The sequence below is a fragment of the Lactuca virosa genome, chromosome 6 (genome assembly GCF_052849685.1).
Source record: "Lactuca virosa cultivar CGN04683 chromosome 6, Lactuca_virosa_CGN04683_v6, whole genome shotgun sequence".
In the NCBI taxonomy this organism is placed as follows: domain Eukaryota; kingdom Viridiplantae; phylum Streptophyta; class Magnoliopsida; order Asterales; family Asteraceae; genus Lactuca; species Lactuca virosa.
This window is the reverse complement of record NC_136431.1, coordinates 71,304,760-71,312,500: the sequence shown is the minus strand read 5'-3', so window position 1 is coordinate 71,312,500 and position 7,741 is coordinate 71,304,760.

Below are 7,741 nucleotides of genomic sequence, written 5' to 3'. Positions count from 1 at the left end.
CTCGTATTCATGGTCTTGATGAAGTAATGGCGGGTGAATTAGTAGTATTTGAATAGGGTACAATAGGCATTGATCTTAATCTGGAATCAACTAATGTTGGTGTTATATTAATGGGTGACGGTTTGCTGATACAAGAAGGGAGTTCTGTAAAAGCAACATAACGAATTGCTCAGATACCAGTGAGTGAGGCCTATTTGGGTCGTGTTATAAACGCGCTGGCTAAACCTATTGATGGTAGAGGTGAAATTTCATCTTCTGAATATAGGTTAATTGAATCGCCCGCTCCAGGGATTATTTCTCGACGTTCTGTATATGAGCCTCTTCAAACAGGGCCCCGCCAAAACGGCTCCGAAACAAACAAAAAGGTGTGTGTCGCACTCACGAAGGACTGCCAGTGATATACTGGAGGAAGGTGGGGATGACGTCAAGTCCGCATGGCCTTTAGGTCTTTTGGCTAGTCTTCATTTCTCTTTCTTCTCTTTTTTCAATATGGATAGCAAGAGGCCTACATGGAAGGAAGGAAAGATGGAAGGAGAGAAGGACTGAACGACAAAAGGAAAGACCTCTTTGTTTGCCTTGGAATGAATTGGTTTTTTCAACTGCTGAATAGGTTTCAGGGCTTAACTTGAATCCAATGAATTGTGTTTCCATTAGAATGGTGAAAATGCTAATGCTTAGATTGGTTATAGGAGCTTCTTTGAAAAGAATCAATCAATCAAGCTTGGACCCGTGCTATTTAGAGGCCTCCAAGAACCTGTCCAGACTATCATCTTACTCCCCGGAGATGATTGCTTCTTTTACTATTGCTTCTTAGTTCGTATCGCTACAATAGATGAGGCCATTTCATTTATTCATAAACTCGTATGTAGTCAATGAACGAGACCGCTCGATTCTACTGCCTAAGATGTCCCTCCTGGTACCTGCTTGAGTTAGCGTAAGCGGCTCGTAAGACCAAGGAGTTAGCCACCTTCCAGGTGAGAGGAAAACTAGACCCAGAAAGGGATAGAGCTCTGAAATAGTGAACTGGGTGGGAACACAATCGATGTGTCACAAGAAGGCAGTGATGAAGTTGATGATTGTCGCCTATTAGTATTAGATATGAAGATAGAGGAATGCAAACTAGCTAACTCCTCTATCAGCGGAAAGAGAGAGAGCCAATACATGACAGGGGGAGAAGTGAAGCAGCTTTCTTAGACGGAGAAGGTTCTTAGTCTAATCGCAAACTGAACCCATATGTAACCACAATGACTATATGCTTAACACACCTTCTGATCGATCTTAGCTAATTGACCTTCTTTGAATGGGAATTCATCATGCGGGGTGGAGCAATGGTCAACTCATCAGGCTCATGATCTAAAGACTACAGGTTCGAATCCTGTCCCCGCCTAATCACTTGAGATCTTTTTTTGGGTGGTCAAAGTTGTGTTGCCAGCTAGCGAATGTTCGGATGGTGAACAGTTCAGTATCAAGTCTGTAACGAAGCTAGTACGGTTCAATGGTTTTAGAATAATAGTGAAACGGGTAACTGGATCGCCCCGGCGGGGTTGCTCTGACTCAGACGACCCTGAGAAGCGCAACACTCCGGTAACGGATCCTTTTGCAGGTGAAGGGGCAGAGCGTTCCCCGGTCTCTCTTGGCAGTAGTTTACCTTTCTAATGTTCTGCCTTGATGAGTGGGAGAGGTAGCCGAATTAGGATATCACTACTGGCACAGACTGCGCAGGAAGTTGCGATCCTAAAATGAACTAGAAAAATGAACCGCCCATTACCAAATTAGACTCCTAGTTTAATTAACGTCGGCTTATCTGTCAGTCGTGTTGGGTCTGCCGCTCAGTTGAAAACTATGAAACAAGTATGCTGTAGTTCAAAACTGGAATTGGCACAATTACGTTTATTAGAAGTGGACAATCGAGTGGTTGTACCAACCAAAAGTCATCTACGTATCGCCGGACCGCTCTTATCATCCGTACTGCCTTTTGCATCTTCCTTGAAGGTTCTAGTAGACGAAGACGGAAGACATTAATCTAGTTATCTTTGTCTCTATCCTCTTTCTAAAGATAGATAAGCAAGGTTTTTCTCACTACTGGCAAGAAGCCTTAAGAGAAGAAGCTCTTTCTAGTGGAAGAGGCTGGGCAAGCACCAAACTGCCAGTCAAAAGTCAAAATAGACGTAGGCCTCTTCCATCTATCTCTGTCGATTTAGAGTGGGATTGCTCTGAAGAAAGATAGGGTCTCCCCTTTTTCTTATTCAATTGATACTTAGTTTTCCGGTAATGCCCCATCTAAGAGCCTATTCGTCGTAAGCCCTTATAGAGTCATAACCTAATCTAATCCATAATCAGGCTTAAGACATGCAACCAACCTCTTCTTAGATTCAGAAAGGGGCAGCCAAAGCAGGGACTTATAAACTAGCATCAGATTCTGGACATATTCCTGCTACTATTAGATCCTTTACTCGTAAATAAACTATGGCAGTTCCTTTAGCAGGTCCCTCCGGGCCCGCAAAGATAAGAGAAGAGCAGATTCTTCCCATCTATGAATCCAAACCTCCCGAGCAGCTTGCATTAGTTGTCCTTCAAACAGTTCCTTCTCGGGCAGTAACAGCGGATTCGATAGCACATTGTGCAATTCCTCATCTGCATAGGGCATTCTCGCTAACAAAGGAGAGCGCTTCTAAGACCGTTGGGAGAAACTATTTCCTTTCCTAATCTAAATAGTTTTTATAAAAAGGGTTTTTGGCCTCAATTCCGAGCTTACTCCTATCAAAGAGACTGGCATTTTACTTCTTCCTCCCTTGTTTTGATCCCTTACTACTTGATACTAGGAGAATCAAGACAAGTTGCTTGATTGCTTGGTCCGAAAATACAGGGTCTTCAAGGAAAAGGTTAGGTGTTAGGGCTTTCTCACAGTCTAGGGACTGCCTTGCTTTTCATAGCCCTAGCTACGCTACCGTAACCAGTCGTTAGGCTTCCCATCAGATAGTTCAGTCTGGCGGCGGAGATAGACACTATGGATTCGACGAGCTACTCCGGTTTCACATTCAGATTATAGAAAGATGGTTACTACATTGATAGAGGCATACAAGTATTCAGTTATCCCAATAGTAATAGCCCACAGAGTGGTAATTCAGTGATCCTTAACCAATTGCGATTCCGCGCATCTGATCTTTCCTGGTATTCAAATGGTTTATTGGCAGGCAGAGACTATACAGGGGTAGAGGCCCATGCCAGTAGCACCAGTGCTCGCCCTTGTCTTCATTCACTTTTGAGCTCATCATAGGGTAAATCTCCTTATCGTTGGCAATCCCCATATAAATCGTCGGTATAAAGAGATATTTCACCAACGAACGGGCACATCATTAGAGTAGACCAAAGGAAAGAGGATTGGGATGGATTGTTTAATGCCTCGACCGGATGAGGCTATGGAATGAATAGGGTTTTTCCGGGGCTTCCATTCAAAAGATAAATGGCTATAAATTGTTATCTCCCCATCAGTCCGTTTACCGGGGTTTCCATTCAAAGCTTATAACACTTCTCCTTCCGACTGTGAAAGAGGCATTCATTTTTTCATGAATATTCATATCTGAGTCTACTAAAAGAGGGACCAGCTCATCGTAGTGATTAGAGGACACCTCTGATCGTTCACCTCTAATGTGACACGTTCCCTCCCAGTTTGATCAACGGGATCAGTCGGCTAGAGAGCGAGGCTATTCTTCTTCCGAGGAGACAAAGTAGTCTCTTACACTGACCGAACCCTCAGTTTGGAGGTCTTCGTCAACATGTTACGAAGCTCCAGTATGGCGGTCAACTTGATGCGGGAGAGGCATGAGTGCAGTTCGATCTTGTGGTGTATTCCTTTGTAGTGAGTAGGGCCTCTTTCTCGTTGATCAGTTCGCCTCCGCTCTATTGAAAGGTATCCATTCCTACGACGGTTTTGTCAATGAACCCGTGGATAAGTAGGCCTTTCTTGCAGACCGATCTTCTGTCGAGTTCCTTCCTTCGTAGTCAAATTTGAAAATACGCTTTGGCGATGTTACCTACCAAAGAAAAGGCCTGCTAGGTGATCGAAATCGCTCAGGTCAGCGAGGACTCACTCACCTACTCCTTATCTAATACTTTCTTCTATCTACCGAATTAAAAAGGCGACCCGCTGCGCCGGGCTATAAGATAAGAGATAGCTGTTGTACTACTTGACTGGTAAGAAAGAGCTTCCGTAAGAACTGGAAGACTCTTGTATGTACGGTAACCCTATATTCCGCTACTGGTGGACTGTTGCACATAAAGGCCGACATAAGCAACCTTTCTTAGCGCGCTTTTCAAGCGCTTAGCTTCTGCTATAAAAAGGCGGCAAGGCCATAAAGTAAGTGAAGTTGCAAGCCTAAGCCAAGAAGGTACGAACGAAGTGACGGGCCCTTTTAGAGAGAGGGGGCGGCTTTCTTGTGGTAGTTGTTAGGGTGCAAAGTCACTCTTGGATGTAGTGTTTTAGGCTTACCCTCTTGTATGTGTAAATGGGTTGAGTCTTTCAATAGGAAGTGAGTGACTCCCATTATGAAAGGAACCATTTGGAGTGTTAGACTAGAGAGAGAAATTGTGTACAAACCCATTTGTATATCCTTTCTAGATCTAGTATGAGCTTACACAGATTTATTTACTCCTTGTGTTCTTGATTTTACATGATGATTCACTAGATCTTTCTAATTCCGCACATGTCATCATAATCAGCACAACTACAATTGGTATCAGAGCGGGTGTTCTTGATTTCATCAAGAATTGATCCATGGTGGCAATCTTGATTTGGTGATTCATTTTTTGATCTTTGATCTTCGTGATTTAGAGAGTTTTTGGATTCTAGAAATCGAATTCATCATTGTTTTTACTCATAATTCGATTTTCTTCACTAGAATTCAAGTGATTTTTACTTTCTCTCTCTAGAAAACCCATTCAAAATCACTTTCTCTCTCTAGAAATCTTCAAGTTTTTGTGATCATGGTGAATTTGCCGTATAATTCTTGGATTGTGATCGTTGAAGATGTCAAATACAAAGTCAATAAAAATCAACATTATGGGTTGGTGTTAAACAAGTTGATTTCATGGGGAACTATGGTTTCTTATGGAGGATTGAAGGATGATCATGGAAGCTTGATATTTCAACCACTTTGTGAGATCAAATGGTTGGCTGATATTACATGGTCCATATCATCACGTAGTAGTGATAAGATTGGAGAAGAAAAATATTTGTTCAGAAAGAAATATATTTCTCTTATTGAAGACCCAAATGATCTTCGTGCTCTTAAGGTTGTTGAAGTTGTTGACAATGGAGTTCAATGTGATGTTCTTGATGTTCTTGAAGTTCATGATAAGAAGATTCAAGTTGATTCTCAAGATGAAAAAGTTTTTTGCTCGATTGGAGTTCAAACCGATGATATTTTGTGTTCTTGTGATTCGTTTGAAGGAATGATTCCTTATCGGAAGCCGGTGATCCAAGATATTCACAAGTATCAAACTCCAAAAGATTTGATTCAAACTCACAAAGTTGATGATGTGGAAAGCAGGTTTGTTCATGGAGTCAAGTCTTCAAGGTGCAAAAAGATGAGAAAGAAAAAGAAGAAGAAGATTAATCGGAAGAACAAGCGGGTTTACTCACAAAAATCGTTAAATGTTGTTAAGCCGAAATCCATGAAGCAAATTTGGGTTCCAAAGCAACAATCTCCAAATGTTACATTGAATTTGAAATCAAAACCCAAAAGTGTTGGTGGTTCTTTTGAAGATGTTCTTGGATCGTTGAAGAACACGAAGAACGAGTTGTACATCTCGCATAGTGGGTGGTACAACGTTCAAATTGGAGATTTTCTCATTCCAACAAAAAAACCAAGATCTTCTAAATTTGATTCGTTCGTTGCAAATGGATCCCGATTCGTCAAAAAGGTATCACAAATTCTCAAATGGATTCCAAAACGTCCATGATTTTGATTTGTAGTTTACGTTTTTCATTTTTGATCGATTTGTCTCATTGAATCTAATATGTTTCAACCCCGTTGTCGATCCAATTATTTTTTGTTTAGATCAAAATCCTAAAAATCAAAATCATATTCTCTCATATTTTTTTAAAAATCTCGAGATTCACTGTTGATTGAGCCCTAAATTCAACATTTTAATATTTTTTTATTCAATCTCAATTGCAATGGATAATTCGATTGAAAGCCCAATCCAAATCTTGATCATGCGATTGCGTACAGACTTTGTTCACTTCGTTCTTTGTCATAAACTGTTTCTTCTTGATAGTTCGTAAGTTGTAACTCATAAATTCTTCCGAGTTCTTGTGTATTATGTTCTTCTCATCGATCTTACAAATAAATCAGGATTTGTTCTTGAATCTAATCTTGTGAATCGGTTGTATATGCTTAACCGATGACGAACAAGGTATAATCAATAAATGTTTTGATTTTGAAGAAACTGATCAAGAACATTTGAAGGAGGTGAAGAACTGTTGGATAATCATGTTTTGATCCAAAATTTGGTGTTTGAATCATCCATTTGCTGTTTGTTCATCTTTGACATCGCAAAGTCAAACACAGCAAAAAGTCAAACTTCGATTTTTGAGTGATGAATCAACGAATAGAAGGCTGAAATCGTTGATTTGAGTTGAATATGATATATAGATGTCAAAATCATGATTGATTGGAGGATCAATTTCAAAAATTATTGGGTTTATGGTATTGATGACGAATGAGACTTGAAAGAAGGAACGCACTGAGAAAAATCGATTTATTTGTTATTGATGTCTGGTAAAGCGAACAATTGATGTCGATAATCGAAGTTTTGGTTCTCAATCGAAGATTTTGGGAGTCGGCAGTCAATTTTTGATGTTATGGATTCAATGGTCAAACAGTTTCTTGGGATCGTTAGATGTGAATGTTTCAAGTTGAAATCGATTGTAACTGATTTCAAATGTTGGAGAATATTTGATGTCTAGTCGCTGTTGAATAAAAACGAAGATTTTTGATTTGGAGTCGACATCGACAAAGTCGAATGGAAATTGTAAGGATGAACAGACGAAGTCACTTTCATATCCATGGATGATTTCGTTTTGGACTGAGAAGTTAATGTCGATGAATTTGGAATCGATGGTTGGGGAAGGCTATGAACTCAACCGTGTTGTCGATGATTTTGGATGTTGATATCGATTCGGTTTTGACGATTAGTAACGATCTGGGTTTGTAAGTCGGTAGTTGATTTGTGTACAACAGAAATCGTTGTCGATGGTTGATTATTTGGAAACGTGAAGCGACGAGAGATTCAATAGTTGATGTCGATGATCAGATTTTGATTTGTGATTTCGAAAGATTTGGATGTCGACGAGTTTTTGGATGTTTGTTACTGAAAAACGAAGTATTGATTTTGATGTCAATATGAGAAGGAACGAAATCGATGAACTGGGAAATTTTGATTCAATTTCGTATGAAGGGGAGAGAGAAAAAAAAAAGTTTCGTGCGATCAAACGAGATTGGGGAAGAAGAAACCCAAAAGTTACGAAAATGGCCCCTAAACTTTGGACAATTTAACACCTTTTCCAAACTTTCGTACGAATAGACAAGGCTTCGTATGTTTGATAAAAACATTTCGTATGAATTGAAGAAGAAAAGCAAAAGTTTCAAAAACAGCCCCTGAACCTTCGAACATTTGGCAACTTTGACAAATAAATCAACTTTCAACAATTTGACAGTTTTCACCCCACTTCGAAAAT